Source organism: Hemicordylus capensis, chromosome 5 (assembly GCF_027244095.1).
Source record: "Hemicordylus capensis ecotype Gifberg chromosome 5, rHemCap1.1.pri, whole genome shotgun sequence".
Classification (NCBI taxonomy): domain Eukaryota; kingdom Metazoa; phylum Chordata; class Lepidosauria; order Squamata; family Cordylidae; genus Hemicordylus; species Hemicordylus capensis.
The window spans coordinates 170,248,253-170,262,696 of NC_069661.1; the positions used below are offsets into that span (position 1 = coordinate 170,248,253).

Genomic DNA, 14,444 nt, shown 5'->3' on the forward strand with positions numbered 1-14,444 from the left:
TAAGCCTCAGCTTGTTTTGGTCCATCCAGGTCCTGACAGCCTCTAAGCTCTCAGCCAGCACATGAATGGCATCACCTGTTTGGCCAGGGGTAAAGATATAAAGCTGAGTATCATCAGCATATTGATTAAAACCTACCCCAAACTGACAGATGACCAGGCCCAGTGGCTTCATGCAGATGTTAAAGAGAGTGGGAGCAAGGACCAAGCCCTGTGGAACCTCACAAGAAAAGGGCCAGGGTGCAGAACACTCACCCCCAATCAACACCGACTGGAGTCGGCCAGTGAGATAGGACCGAAACCACTATAAAACAGTGCCCCCAAGGCTCAGCCCACTTAGGTGTTCCAGAAGGATAGCATGGTTGATGGTATCAAAAGCCACTGAGAGATCAAGGAGAACCAAGAGAGGTGTGTTTCCCACATCAAGGTTACAATAAAGGTCATCCAACAGGGCGACCAATGCCATTTCAGTGCTGTGCTGCGGCCTGAAACCTGACTGGCAAGGGTCCGGAAAATCAGTTTCCTCCAGGACTTTCATCAACTGAGCACAAACCACCTCCAAAATCTTACCCAGAAAAGGACAATTGGAGACAGATGATAGTTATCCAGATTGTTAGGGTCGAGAGAAGGTTTCTTCAAGAGAGGGTAGACCACCACCTCTTACAGAGCTGATGGAACAAACCCCTCCCAAAGAGAAGAATTAACCATCTCCCAAAGCCGGGAAAGAACATCCCCCGCCTCGCTGCCCTAATGATCCAGGAGGGTCAAGGGTCCAGGCTAGAAGTTGCAGTGCCCACTTTGGCAGGAATCCTGCCCATGTCATCAGCCTCAACAAGCTCAAAGGTATCCCAGATAGTATCACAAGACCCAGCTGCTATTACCTCAACGATACTGAGCAATTGCAGTCCAACTCCAACCGAAGGCAAGCAACTTTGTCAGTGAATAACATGGCAAACATGACACAGCGGCCAAATGGAAGATCACCAAAATCATCCCTTCCCAGCAAAGAGAGGCTGTTTTGGTAAAGGGCTGCCAGATGGGAATCCGCTGACACAATAAGCATGGAGAAGTGAGCAGATTTCACCAACCTTATCACCACTATATGCTCTCGAACATGAGCAAGCAACCGTGCTCGGTCGGCTTCTGTCTTAGTATTCCTCCAGCAGTGCTCTAGGCATCTTTTGACTCATTTCATCTCTCGAAATTCCTCAGAGAATCAAGGAAGTCAAGATCCATGAGCTCTAAGAGGCCGCTTAGGAGCAATCTCATCAAGCGCCCTCATAGCCCCAATGTTCTAGGCCTCAACGAATAGTGCTGGCAAGTTGCCTACCAGATTGCTGGGATACTCCCCAAGTGCCCTCTGAAAACCATCAGGATCCATAAGGCACTTGGGGCAGAACATCTGTATAGGTCCATTGCACCTATGAAGGGAAGGAGCAGCAGCGATCCACAAATAAATTAGGGAGTGATCAGCCGACATCAAGGGACAGCAGGATAAGTCCCCCACTTTAAGATCACATCGCCACCACTCTGAGACAAAACCCAGGTCTAAAGTGTGACCACCGATGTGAATCAGGCCAGAGATAAATTGTGACAAGCCCATGAATGCCATGGAGGCCATGAAATTCTGGGCCATCATTGAATCCTAACCCAGGGCTGACAGGTTGAAATCCCTCAGAATAAAAAACCTGGTTTCGCAACCAGCAGGCCCTCAGCAAGATCGAGAAGCTCAGGAAGGCCTGAGGCCAGGCAGTGGGGCGGCTGGTACACAAGCAACAGCCTAATCTCTCCCTTCCTTCCTTTCTCATATATGTGCCTATCTCAGGAACGTATTTATTTATTATTTTAAAAAAATATTTCTATACCACCCAAAACTTGCATCTCTAGGCGGTTTACAATTTAAGACATCAAATCAATTAATTAAAATCATTAAAAACATTTAAAACCCAGTATTAAAATTTTAAAACTAAATCTAATTAAAAACCTGGGTGAATAAATGTGCCTTTTTAAAAGTTGCCAGAGATGGGGAGGCTCTCATCTCAGCAGGGAGCTCATTCCAAAGTCCAGGGGCAACAAAGGAGAAGACCTATTCCTGAGCAGCTGCCACATGGGTTGGTGACAACCATAGATGAACCTCTCCATATCTTAACAGGCAGAGGAGCTCATGGTGAAGAAGATGTTCTCTTAAATACTCAGGGCTTAAGCTGTTAAGGGCTTTATAGGTAATAACCAGCTCCTTGTATTTTGCCCGGAAACATATCAGCAGCCAGTGTAGTTCTTTCAACACAGGAGTAATATGGTCTCTCTTAGATGACCTAGAGACCAACCTTGCTGCCACATTCTGAACCAACTGCAGTTTCTGGACTATGTACAAAGGCAGCCACAGATAGAGCACATTGCAGTAATCTAGCCTAGAGGTTACCAGCATATGTACCATCATTTTGAGGTTGTTCATCTCAAGACACAGCTGACATATCAGCTGAAGCCAATAAAAAGTACCTCTCGCCACCACCTCAACCTGGGACACTAGAGAGAGAGGTTTAGATCTGGAAGCACCCCCAGACTGCATACTTGTTCCTTCCAGGGGAGTGTGACCCCATCCAGAACCAGCAGATCAAAATCGCCTCCCGCACAATAAATACCTCTGGATTCAGCTTGTTTGTTATCCCTAATCCAGCCCATTACTGCCTCCAGGCAAGCATTTAGGGAGGTTATGCCTTCTCCTGATGATGTTGACATGGAGAAATAGATTTTGGTGTCATCAGCATACTGATAACACCCTGCACCAAATCTCCTGATGATCTCTCCCAGCGGTTTCATGTAGATGTTAAACATCTACTTAACAGCAGTGCTTATCTCTTTGATGGCCGATGGCTTTGATTGCCCCATATGCTTGGACAAATCATGAGTACAACACATTCAGCATGTAACTGGGAAGGCAGAGACCCTGAGTCCTCCCCTGTTTGGTGACAATTCTAGAGTGTGTGTGATATACAGTACCCAGTGTTTAAAATATGTCTGAAAAGCAATAGGGAAAAGGCAAAATGAATGAAACTTGTTTCCAAGAAAGTTCGCAGTCTGCAGGAAGTCTGACTGGCTTAACATAACCTGGAGGGATTGGGAAGAAATTAATTAGCCACCAGCTGCAGCTTGGCTATACAGATTTATATGCTGCTCTTTGCTAATATGGCTTGTCCCTTTTGCTTTGCCATCTATTAGCCAAGGATGCTTCCTAATTAAAGGGATGATTCTTTAACTGTGAAATCTATATTCTATTATTTTCTCTATTTATTACCCAGCCTGTCTATTTTAGAGATGTCCCAGGTTTCACTCAATGAAGATTATTCGTTTTATCAAGGGATCTATAGAAATGCAGCACACTCACCCTCCATGAAGGAAACTTGCTGGATGAAAATTAAATTACCCACTTTGAAGGAAGATAAATAGGTTTCTTAGCACAGAAGTAGACTGACATGAAACGGTCTGAAAAATATATAAAGGCATGGCAGAAAAAGCTATTTCATTTCACACACACACACACACACACACACACACACACACACACACTTTGAATCCTCCCTCCTCTTTCAGGAATTCTAGTTTTGCATAAATCTGTAATCATATTCAATTGTCTGATTTACTGGTTTCTTCCCTCTATTTGAAAGAATGCAGCTTTTACAATGACAAAATTCACTGGGATTATTCCATTTAAGAAAAAAAAAGTTTTTTGAAATGGAATAATCCCAGTTTTACCAGAAAATTTTTACTTTACTACTAAAAGTGTAAAAGAGCAGATCATGAAGAACCTAAAAGCTCTTAAAAGCAAACAGAACATCCCCCACAAAAGAATGTTCAGCCCCAGTTTACTGCACAGTACAGTACCTATTGGCATGCAGTATTGAAATTGTAAACCCCTTGCAGCGGGGACCTATCATTTCATTCTTTAGAAAGTGTAGTTCATGCTCATTGAAATAAATGGGACTTGAAAGTGCTTAACTTTGCTGAATCATGTCCATAAAGTTAATCTCCTTAGTTTATTGCTCTTCTGAAGAACAATTCAACGAGAAAAAGAACATCAGTCTAAAAAACCTGATCTGAAAATGCTTACCTTGAACATCTTACTCTGGAAGGTAAAAATTATTGTTAGCCTGCTACCAAGCATTGCAATGTCCACGTTATGCTTTATTTCAATGAACAGCCTCTAACTCACATGTGGCCACCGTTTTGAATTTCTCCATGCTGAAATATCAAATGGATGTGGCAATTTCCCCCCATGCCTGAACACCTATGCAGATTTTGCTAGTGAGATAGTTGTCTGATAACGTATTTGCACTTTCTTTTTCCTCTGTTTCACGGTGCTTGATCTCAACCAGGAAAATGTCATTGCCACTTTGGAAAATATTTTAAGGTTTCTTGTCAAGATATCTGAAAATCAGAGTCAATGGTTTCAAAACAAACAGGACACCATGTCATTTACACTTATATTATCCTGTTACTAAGATAGACTGGTGCAGAATTGTTTCTAAAGGGGAAATATACCTGATGACACACTAATAGCAAGGTGCCAGTTGGAGTCAGCAGATCTCGACTGAAAAGAGAATGTAAAGCAACATTCTCATAGGCAAAATGCATTTCTCTTTGAAAGGTACCATAAGATGGTATACTTACACAATCAGTAGTAAGTAATACACGGTTTGTGCTTGGCCACTGATCAGGAGAGAGTGTAAGAACGGTTGGCCCAGTTGAAGAGCAACAGCTTGTGATGTTGCATAGTGCTATGTGCCAACCTAGAACATTTCACCAGCTTACCAGTGTGAACTGATGGTGTTTCTCCACTAGAATAGGCAGACTTGCCGTCCTATGGTATGTACAGACATGGATGGAAGGGGGTGCACTTGAACAAGAAAAAAAGCTGCACCAGCAGCTGTTTCTGCTGATCACCTAATGGCAGAATAACAAAAGAGAATGGCAAACTGTGATTTAAGAATGATGCAAGTGATCTCCAAAGTTGGAAGTAAGAGATTTAGAAAATCCAGCAAAGTAGGTGATTTTTATCTCTTCCTTACATATGGAAAAACTAGTTAGAGTCCTACAGCTGATGCTATGCATATATTTACTCAGAAGTAAATCCCACTGAGCTAAAAGGGCCTTACTTCCTAGTTAAAATTTCAGAGGATACATGCATGTTTTCTTAGGATATCTGATAGAACTCTGCCCGCAGAATGTTTAAATATAATTGACTTCAATCGGATTTAGTCAGCCAGAGATACTAGCCTAGTGATTCTCTCATCTGTTGAACCCAGATCTGCTCCCAATATCAGCATTCTGCCCATTAGAACACAATGATTCTCATATATACATGCATGTAGTTTTAAATATACATATAAAAATATATTACTGTTTAATTAAGACCTTTCTTCAGTGCCTAATTAAAACAATGCAAATTAATTCTATTGCTCTTTCAGATAAATGTGTAGAAAGCTCTGTTGCAGATGAGTAGAGTTTATTGTATCCTTTGTTGCAAATAGTGAATATTAGGGTCTAATGATGGATTCATAATGCCATTTTAAGCAGGTAAAGTTCTCCAGGATGCTATTTTGCCATTATCTAGCTGCTGACAAAATCTGTACTAATTCATTAGATGTGACTTTGATTCTGGAATGCTATTATCTGTAAGAAATTGGCTAGAATATAAGATGTTTCTTCTCATTTGTCACTCACAGTATGCATTGTAACTCTATTTCTAAATTGCCTTCATCCCCAGGGAAATTTCATCACTTTTCATCGACATAACAGTGCATTTTTTAAGCTGACAGAAGTTTGATGTGTTTCCTATAGCAAATACACTCAAATAACCTGTAAATAATGAGGATAAACTAGCAGAAGTAGCAGAGGTAGGTTTTAAGGCACTTTAACATTTACCTTTTCTCTCAGTGCAAAACATTAATGGGTTTTCTTCATTTCATAAATTGGAAAAATCAATGACTCATGTATAGTGCAGATGAGAAAACAGATGTGATGGCATGAGAAATTAAACTCCAGTGCCCCATGATTAATATATTGTTAGTTCCAAGGTTGTGATAACTCCCTTTACTACAGGTCACTATTGTTATAATTATGAGTGTATCCAAATGGCAACATGCCCTGCAAATAATTTATTATTGTGTTGTTTAAAGCAGAGAGGAAGAGGTACTAATCAGAGCAGGCCAGAGGCTTGCACTATTAGATTGAGCCACTTGCATTGAACCTGCTCAGTCCCATGTGATTGGGACTAGGGATGTGTGAACTGGTTTGGGGGTTTGGTTCAATGGTTTGGGGCTTCGGGGTTGAACTGACACCCCCCCCCCGCCAGTTCTGTCCAGACTGGGACCGAACCCCCCCCACCCCGTTCATGAATTTTTTTAAAATTCAGTTTTTTAAATTACCTCTAGCCCCTTTGGGGGGCTTCCTAAAGGCTGCGGGGGGGGGGGTTGTCTGTGAAGGTTCCCCCTCCCACCCCCACTGGCCTTGGTAATCACCACTGTGGCCCATTTTAGTGCAATTTTTGGGCCTCCCTAAGTTGGCGCGGTGGCCATGTTGCTCACCACCGCACATGTGCAAATGGCCTCTGTGAGGCCTGGCATGGCCCACATGTATCTTTATTTCTTGTTTTTGTTTTGTAGTACCAACTGCTTTTTATTTTCCTAAGTGGTTTTACTTAGCAATAGCACTTACATTTATATACCGCTTTTATAGCCGGAGCTCTCTAAGCGGTTTACAATGATTTAGCATATTGCCCCCAACATTCTGGGTACTCATTTTACCGACCTCGGAAGGATGGAAGGCTGAGTCAACCTTGAGCCCCTGGTCAGGATCGAACTTGCAACCTTCTGGTTACAGGGCGGCAGTTTTACCACTGCGCCACCAGGGGCTCTTTCTGTTCTTTTGCGGGGAGGTGCCCCATCTGCTGGCCCCCATCTGCTCTACTCCTGGCTGTTGAGTGCCAGTGTGTGCTCGGCCTGATTGCCTGGAGCCCCGGTCAGATTCCAGCTGAAGATGCCGAAAGTAGAAGACGTCATTGTACCCATTAAAATGCTGATTAGGTTACTAGGTGTTTCCGATCGAAACGAGTTCCCCTGTTTGCACATTTAATCACTCCATTTGCATTGTACTATTCATGCATTGAAGCTCTTCTCATGATCAGTGAGAAGAGCTTCCTTGAGGTCGGCGGGGAGAGTGAGTTTTCCCGAACCTCCCCACAGACAATCCCTTACTGTCACCTGGACAGGCAGGCTGCCCACCCAAATGAGCGGTGGCTCTCCTGTGGGCTGCCCACGACTCACTGTGCCTTGCCCAGCCACTCTGGGGGTCGGGTGCAGGGAAGCACTGCCATGTGTTGCCCCTCCCCAGAGCCCAAATGCATCTCGTGAGTGTGCAGTGCATTACTGGGAGCACCCACCCCTAGTGTGCCCACCGTGGCTGCAAGCAGCCGCAGCTGACGTAATAATTTAACCCAGTGTTTGGGCGTGCTTGTGCTCCAAACCTGCGTTAAGCGGTGGGCTACTTCAGAGGGCTCACCACCAGGAGCTGCATGGCTCCCAGCAGTTCTCACGTGCAGCAGAAGCCGGGCTGGGCTCCCTTAACCCAGTTTCTACTGCACGTGTGAATAGCCTCATTGTATTGTAGTGCAGCACAGCAGACAAAACAGTAGGATCTTTTGAGGTTCTCCAGAACTTTCCTTGCCAAGAAGGAAGGTTGATTGGAATGTCCCCTCAGGACATTTGGGGGGCTTTATCTGCCCCTGGATTCTTGAGCCAGTGTGCTCCCCTTGGTCTCCAGTGCTACCCACTTGGTTACCACCTTGTGGAGTCACCCATTACTTTGACACTGCAGCAAACACTTGCTATACCACTTAGCTGTGTTTTGCTCTGTGGGCCACCCCGATTCCAAGCCCTAGATGGACTCCCTTGCTGGACCTAAAATGCGCTGCCCTCCTCACAAACACCTGGAGCTGGCTTCACAATAACAGACGCTCTTTGAATCCATCCCTACAGTCTAACTGCTTTGATTCTTTGCTACTCACTGCTCCCCGATCTACCCCTGAGGAAGGAGGGTCCACCCACTACTGAAGGAAGAAATGAGTTTGTATGATAACTGCTGCACCCCAATCGGGCTCCCTTTATGACACCTCCTCTTCTCTTCTCTCTTCTCTCTTAAATCTAAGAGTCTGTTTCTCTGAGCCCCCTTTCTCTGGCCAGCCTAGAATCTACGTTAATTCGGACACTAAGCTAAATTTCCTCTTAGTAGTTGTATGGTTAATCTTGTAACATATTTTTAGTAATAATATTGATTTTAGTGACTCTTTTATTCCATTGTACCCTTACCCACAAATAAAACCTTCTCTGTTTTTGAACATCTTTCTCTCAACTGGTCATTTTCCTGTAACAGGCACTTTGCATTAAATTTATTCTGATGTGGAACTGTTCCACTATGTGCTAATTTCCCCACACATAGCCCAATTGCAATTAGGGGGTGTTTACCAATCACCACGGGGCAGTTCCATTAACTTAAAGCCTTTAAGTTAAGGCTTTAACTTAAAACCCTAAATATGTTCTCCAGGAGGATGCAGGGCAAGGCTAGGAGCAGGGTGCCCAGAGGGAGGGGTGATGATGCTAGTTGTGGCGGGTGAGGACGGTGAGAGGGGCCTATTCCCCAAGTCACCATCCCCCTAGAGTCTGTTGCATGCAGGCTCACCTTTCTGGAGGTACCGCCTGCTCCCTCAGCACAGCCACCTGTGGTGGTGGGGAACCCTCCCCTGTCAGGGAAGAAGTTCTTCCCCATGTGGCAGCAGAGGAGGAGGTGTCATTGGCTGTGAGCCCAACCAGATCATGCTCTCCATCTTCCTCACCACTAATCCCCCTTCTCAGTGCAACCCCCACCCAGTCCAAGACTGTAGAGGAGCAGGAGGAAGTCATTCCTTTTGCACCTGGACCTTCTCAGCCCCAGACAGTGGTAGTGGTGGCCCCCAGGAGTAACCAGCAGCCCCAGGAGTACCAACACAACTACCAACTCAGCCCAGGACCGACTGCAGCATGTTGTGGGACTACTTTGCACTCCGTCCCCCCTACACCCTACACATGCTGTATGCAACCACTACAAGGCACAAATCAGCAGGGGCAAGTGCACTAAGCATCTAGGGACACAGGCGATGCTGAGGCACCTGCAGCAGCAGCATCTGGAGGTCTTAGCTCCTATTGGCACTGCTAGGCCACCTAATAGCCCTCGACACACTATTTTGATTTTGTATGTGTTACATTGCTGCTTGTTTCTACTAATCTTTTTTTCAGAGCAGCATTAGACACATACCCACATGCATGACCCATGATGAAGATTATGGACTGGTGCCTCGACTGTCAGCCAAGCAAGCTGTCAGCACAGTCAGTGCCTGACCAATATTCTGAGGCCAACTCATCCAGACACGAGAAGAAAAAATACTTCAAGTCTGTGATTTTCATTCTCAGCAGTCAGCACTGTTTATCATATGGTTGTTGTGCTATTGCTGGTATTATACTTTTTGCTTTCTGTTCTTATGCTGGATCTCAGATGGAGAAAGGAAGAACTTGGATGCCTGCCTGTGCCTTCCTTGAGTTGTGGTGGCTTCAGGCTTGCTTTATTTGTGAGATATCTTTGGTGAGAAATGGACAGTGGCAGGTGTGTGTGTGTGAATTTTTATTTTTGGTGGTGATTTCTGTGAGCTCTATGCCCAGACTTGTGCTTCGCTCTCTGGTGGCTCTGCTCTGCAATCTGATTCTGCATTGACATTAGAAGGTCACTGCTATTCTTATAATATAGCTGGAGTGGAAGTTGCTCTCTGGTGGTCTGCTCTGTCTGCATCTGCATTTTATTTATTTATTTAATTCCGGCTATAGAGCGGTATATAAATGTAAGTGCTATTGCTATTGTAAGTGCTCTTGCTGTTAATTGCATTTCTAGACCATCCCATCCAAAGGCTCTGGGCGGTGCACAACAAATTTAAAAAACATTAAGAACAAACACCATTTGAGAATACACTGCTTAAAACAATATAAAACAATTTTAAAACAATTCAGAGCCATTTAAAAACCTTGCAAGTCCAGGCCAAACAAGTAAGTTTTTAGGGTTCTCTTAAACGCCAACAATGAGCCTAAATTAGGGATATGTGCTAGGAGTGCATTCCATATGCCAGGAGCAGCTACAGAGAACACCCAGCTCCAAGTTGCCACCAGATGTACCGGTGGAAATGGACTTCTCCCTATGACCTCAATGTGCGATGGGGATCATACAGAAGAAGATGTTTTCTAAGAATGCATTATACATTCTTCTGCATTGCAAGGTCAGAAAATGTGTACTCAGTCATATGTGGCTGAAGAGGTTGTTTCGAGTTGAGCTTCTGCCTATGCTATCAATGGGTGCTGTTGCAATGGACTACAGTCATAATTGTGTGTCAATGTGTGAGAGCAACTTGTACCAGCGATGTAGCAGGCACCTGGCACTCTGGCTTGCAGATTCTAGGTTAGATGCTGTGTCTGGACTGTGTTTTGTGACAAGTTGGATGTTCTGTGTTCTGTATTGCCTTTTTGCAGTGCACTATTTCGCCCATAGGGAATAACGGGGAATTTGAACTGCCCAATTACTTCACATGGGTAGCGCCTAGGGAAACCAAAGTAGGTTGGTGGACAAGGCACAATGGATGCTACCTACCACCCAGCCTACAAAGCAAACAGGCAATCAAGCTATTTTTAATCTCGGGGTCATTTCAGGTCATTGGCCTACTGACCCAGATAAAATTTTAAAATTAATTTAAAAATTACCTGATTGCGTTTACTTACTGACTGTGGGGGGTCAGGACCAGAGATGGTTTAGGTCTGCCTGTTCTGGATGGGGTTACACTCCCCTTGAAAGATCAAGTACGTAGCTTGGGAGTGCTCCTGGACCAAAGCTCTCGCCAGGAGTGCTTTATATCACCTTTGGCTGATAGGTCATTTCTGATATGTCCATTTCTGGAGGTAAATGACCTTAAAACAGTGGTACATATGCTGGTAACCTCCAGGCCTCACTACTGTAATGCACTTTACATAGGACTGCCTTTGTACATAGTCCAGAAACTACAATTGGTAGAGAATGCATATGATCAGGGATTTTTTTTTTCTTATGCAGAGGAAGGGAAAGTCATATGTGATGTGACCCTAAATCTCTCCATGCTATTTGCATATCCTCAGTTGAAGGTGTTCTATGATCATAAAGTGTTATGCTCCTGGCCAGACCAGTGACAAACTCTCACTGGTCTTGATCTTGACCCAGTTTAATGTTCAGCGTCTGCATCAATAGTAGTAGGATCCCAGGAATTGTGCCGCAACTCAGAAAAGCAGTTGATGTCTGAAGCTCATGTAAAGCAATAATGTGAAAACCATAACTCTTCGCTACTTGTACGCTGTATGTTGAACCAGCTGCTGCTATTTATCATTTCAATTGTGCAATCCATGCTCACAGCATTTGAAAAAGCAGAAGTGAGAGAGGTTTCCATGACAAGGGGGCGAAAGACAACCAAAGCGAAGGGTGAGAACATAATAAATTACAGCCACCAAACACACACTTTCATTAAGAGACCTTTTTGGTGAACAAAAGCAGGAGAGGAATAGAGTTGAGAAAAGGGCCTTGCAGAAAAAGAAATGAGTTGTCAAAAGATGTGAAGGAGAAAAGAAAGGTAGCAATTATTAGGAAGAGTGTTCAGCTATAAATGGGATAATGACCTAAGTTAACTGAGGGAGGAGATGACCTTCAATTATAATTAAGAGAAATGAAGTCACATCCTTCCTCACCTTTCCGCTATACTCCTTGTAAGGCATCTTACATTACACATAAGTTCCCTGAGTAAGTGTTAAGGAGAATTTTGAGTGTGTTATAGTTGTAGCTGGACGGTATGCATTCAGACAAATTCAGTAAGGAGTAAAATGTTTGAATGCACCTTTATTAAAAATGCCCCACACAAAGAGAAGTAGCTTGTCAAGGAGAAAGTTAGGATAGATCTGACAATCCCTGACAAGCCATCTAAAATTATACCATCCCATGGAAGTGTAACCACATGATACTGCTGTTCATGTAGATCAGGCCAATTGTTCCTTACAATAGCTCTGTTCAGCCCTTCAAAAGAACACAATTGCAACCACCTAAAGGGGGTCAGAAGTCCAGCAGGTGGCCAGTGCACACGCACAGAGGCCTCCAAAATGGCCACTGCCAGTGCAAAGAGGCCCCAAACAGGCCAAAAATGGGACGAAAACTGCCCAAACTGGACTGATTTGAGATTGCAGGGAGGCCAGTGGATGTGGGGGAAGCGCCAGAGACCCCCACCTCCCTGAGGCAGCACCCCCCCCCCATGGAGGTGGTAAGTTCTTTTTTCAAAAATTGCATTAGAACCAGGCTAATTAGAATTGAAGCCAAAGTTTGGTTAGCCATGCTAACTGCATGGCTACGAATACATCCGATTGGCTTGACTAATTACTAATTATCATATGACAATTATTGTTCTCACTGGTGGAAGAGTTTTGAATGTAAATTGTCTTTGTGCAGCCTTTCACCACTGTTTTTATTGTCCTTAGGATTTGAAAAGGCAAAGGACAGCATCAAACAATGAGTCTTGGATTTGGAACTAGAGAATGACTTAAGCCGAACTTCAAGAACATACCAACCTCGTAGAGTTCATGAGATCTTCCCCAGCAGTTTACTTATCTACACTTACTGTTGCCAAGTTTCAATGGGCTTTTACTAGAACCCACTTTAACACACTTTCTTCAAAACTATTAGAGGGTAGGTATTGCAATATTCCATTCTCCCAGCGGTTATGCTGATGTAATTCTAGAGAAATTGAGTCAATAGCCCATGTTCTTTTACAACGTGTATTTTACCTAGATCTTTGGACTACGTTAATCCAGCCCTTACTTTAAAAAAAAAAATTGCCAGGTCATTCAGATGAATTTTATACTATATATATTTTAGCTGATAAATATTTTAAAATCACATATCAAGTAGCAAAATTCTGTTTCTCAGCCATAAGAGCTTGATATGACTTGGTAGCTGCTCCATGACTGCACTGTGTTGGGAAATTTTCTTAAAAGTGGCTTATGCTTTTTAGTAATTGCATTTTAGAACGGTATTTTTAATTATTATTGTGTTTTATAACTGATTGTATTATGTTTATTCTGAGTATATATGATATTTTATTTGGTTTTGTTTCCTTTTAATTTACAAACCGATATACTTCTGCATACCTAGGGAGCCACAAGTATGTAGAAACTTCGACCATATTTTGGGGTGGCCCTGTTCTGCTTCCAAACAGACAGGCACTCAACCACCTGAGTTTGCTACTAGTGTACATGATATTTTCATTCACTGTGCCAAATTGCTAAGTAGTCATTTTAAAAGATTAATTTCAAGAATATTTACTTCATGGTATTCATTGTTTGCTATTAATACTTTCCTTGAGTAAGGCGAAATTAGTGAGATCTAGAACACTGGTTCCTTCTTTCTGCAAGACTGCAAAAGAGATCTATAGTACATTGACAGTATACATCATTAACATCAACAGAAAAATACACTACTAGAACACTCTATCAGCACAATCATCGAAATCAACCATACATGCACTCAATACCACATGGTTTATCAACAGAGGCCCTGTTTTTAAAATGTTGTGCAGCCTCTTGGCTGAAACTGATGTGAAAAATACACTGGCTGTTATTTCTCAGGTAATCATGTTTTGTTTTGTTTTTTAACATGTTCAGGTAACGATAAATGCAGAAATAAACAGTTAAGGGTAGTATTGTATTACAATCCCAAACTACGTATCAGAGGATTCCGTGTGTGTATATATATATACTCTCAATTTCCTCATTTAATTCAGAAAGTTTCCTTCTTTCTGAGCAGATGGCTGCATTTGAAAGCTTTACCTTCTGCTGAAAATATAATACATAGGCCAGATGGACATGGAGTATTCTTGGTGCCAGTGTAGTACGTGAACCATATGGAGTGTAAGATTTACTGCAGAAGGCAACTATTTTTATATTCATATATGTGAACAAGATAATACCAGCTTATTTGTAGCTTCTGACAACTTGATGCTTTTGGCATATATAGAAGTAGAAAAAGAAGGTAAACATGCAGATGTCTGTGGCAAGTCATAAACAAAACAGGACATTTATTAGGAATTTGTTAGAGCATCAAACCAAATAAAGCATACTTCAGTCAACTGTCTTATTTTTCACTAATTGATTAACTGGTTTAAATAATATCACTATTACTATCAATCATTTATCTAGCAGTTGTTAGTGTACAAAGTGCTTTACAATTCTTATCCCATAGCAAAACTATGTCTTCCAAAAAGTAGTATAACTATTTCCAGTAACTATTTTCAAAAATAAGCTTGCATGGAGAAA

At 42.8% G+C, this 14,444-nt stretch overlaps 1 long non-coding RNA gene across 1 annotated transcript in view; it reads left to right on the forward strand.

Annotated features, from left to right (window-relative positions):
• The window catches only part of LOC128325649 (uncharacterized), a 28,685-nt gene extending 14,831 nt beyond the window's left edge, over positions 1 to 13,854 (forward strand). The window contains exons 2-3 of the long non-coding RNA XR_008307533.1: positions 5,762 to 5,891; positions 12,612 to 13,854. This is a non-coding gene — a long non-coding RNA (uncharacterized LOC128325649). The remainder of the gene's footprint in view (positions 1 to 5,761; positions 5,892 to 12,611) is intronic.
• Positions 13,855 to 14,444: the final 590 nt, after the last annotated feature.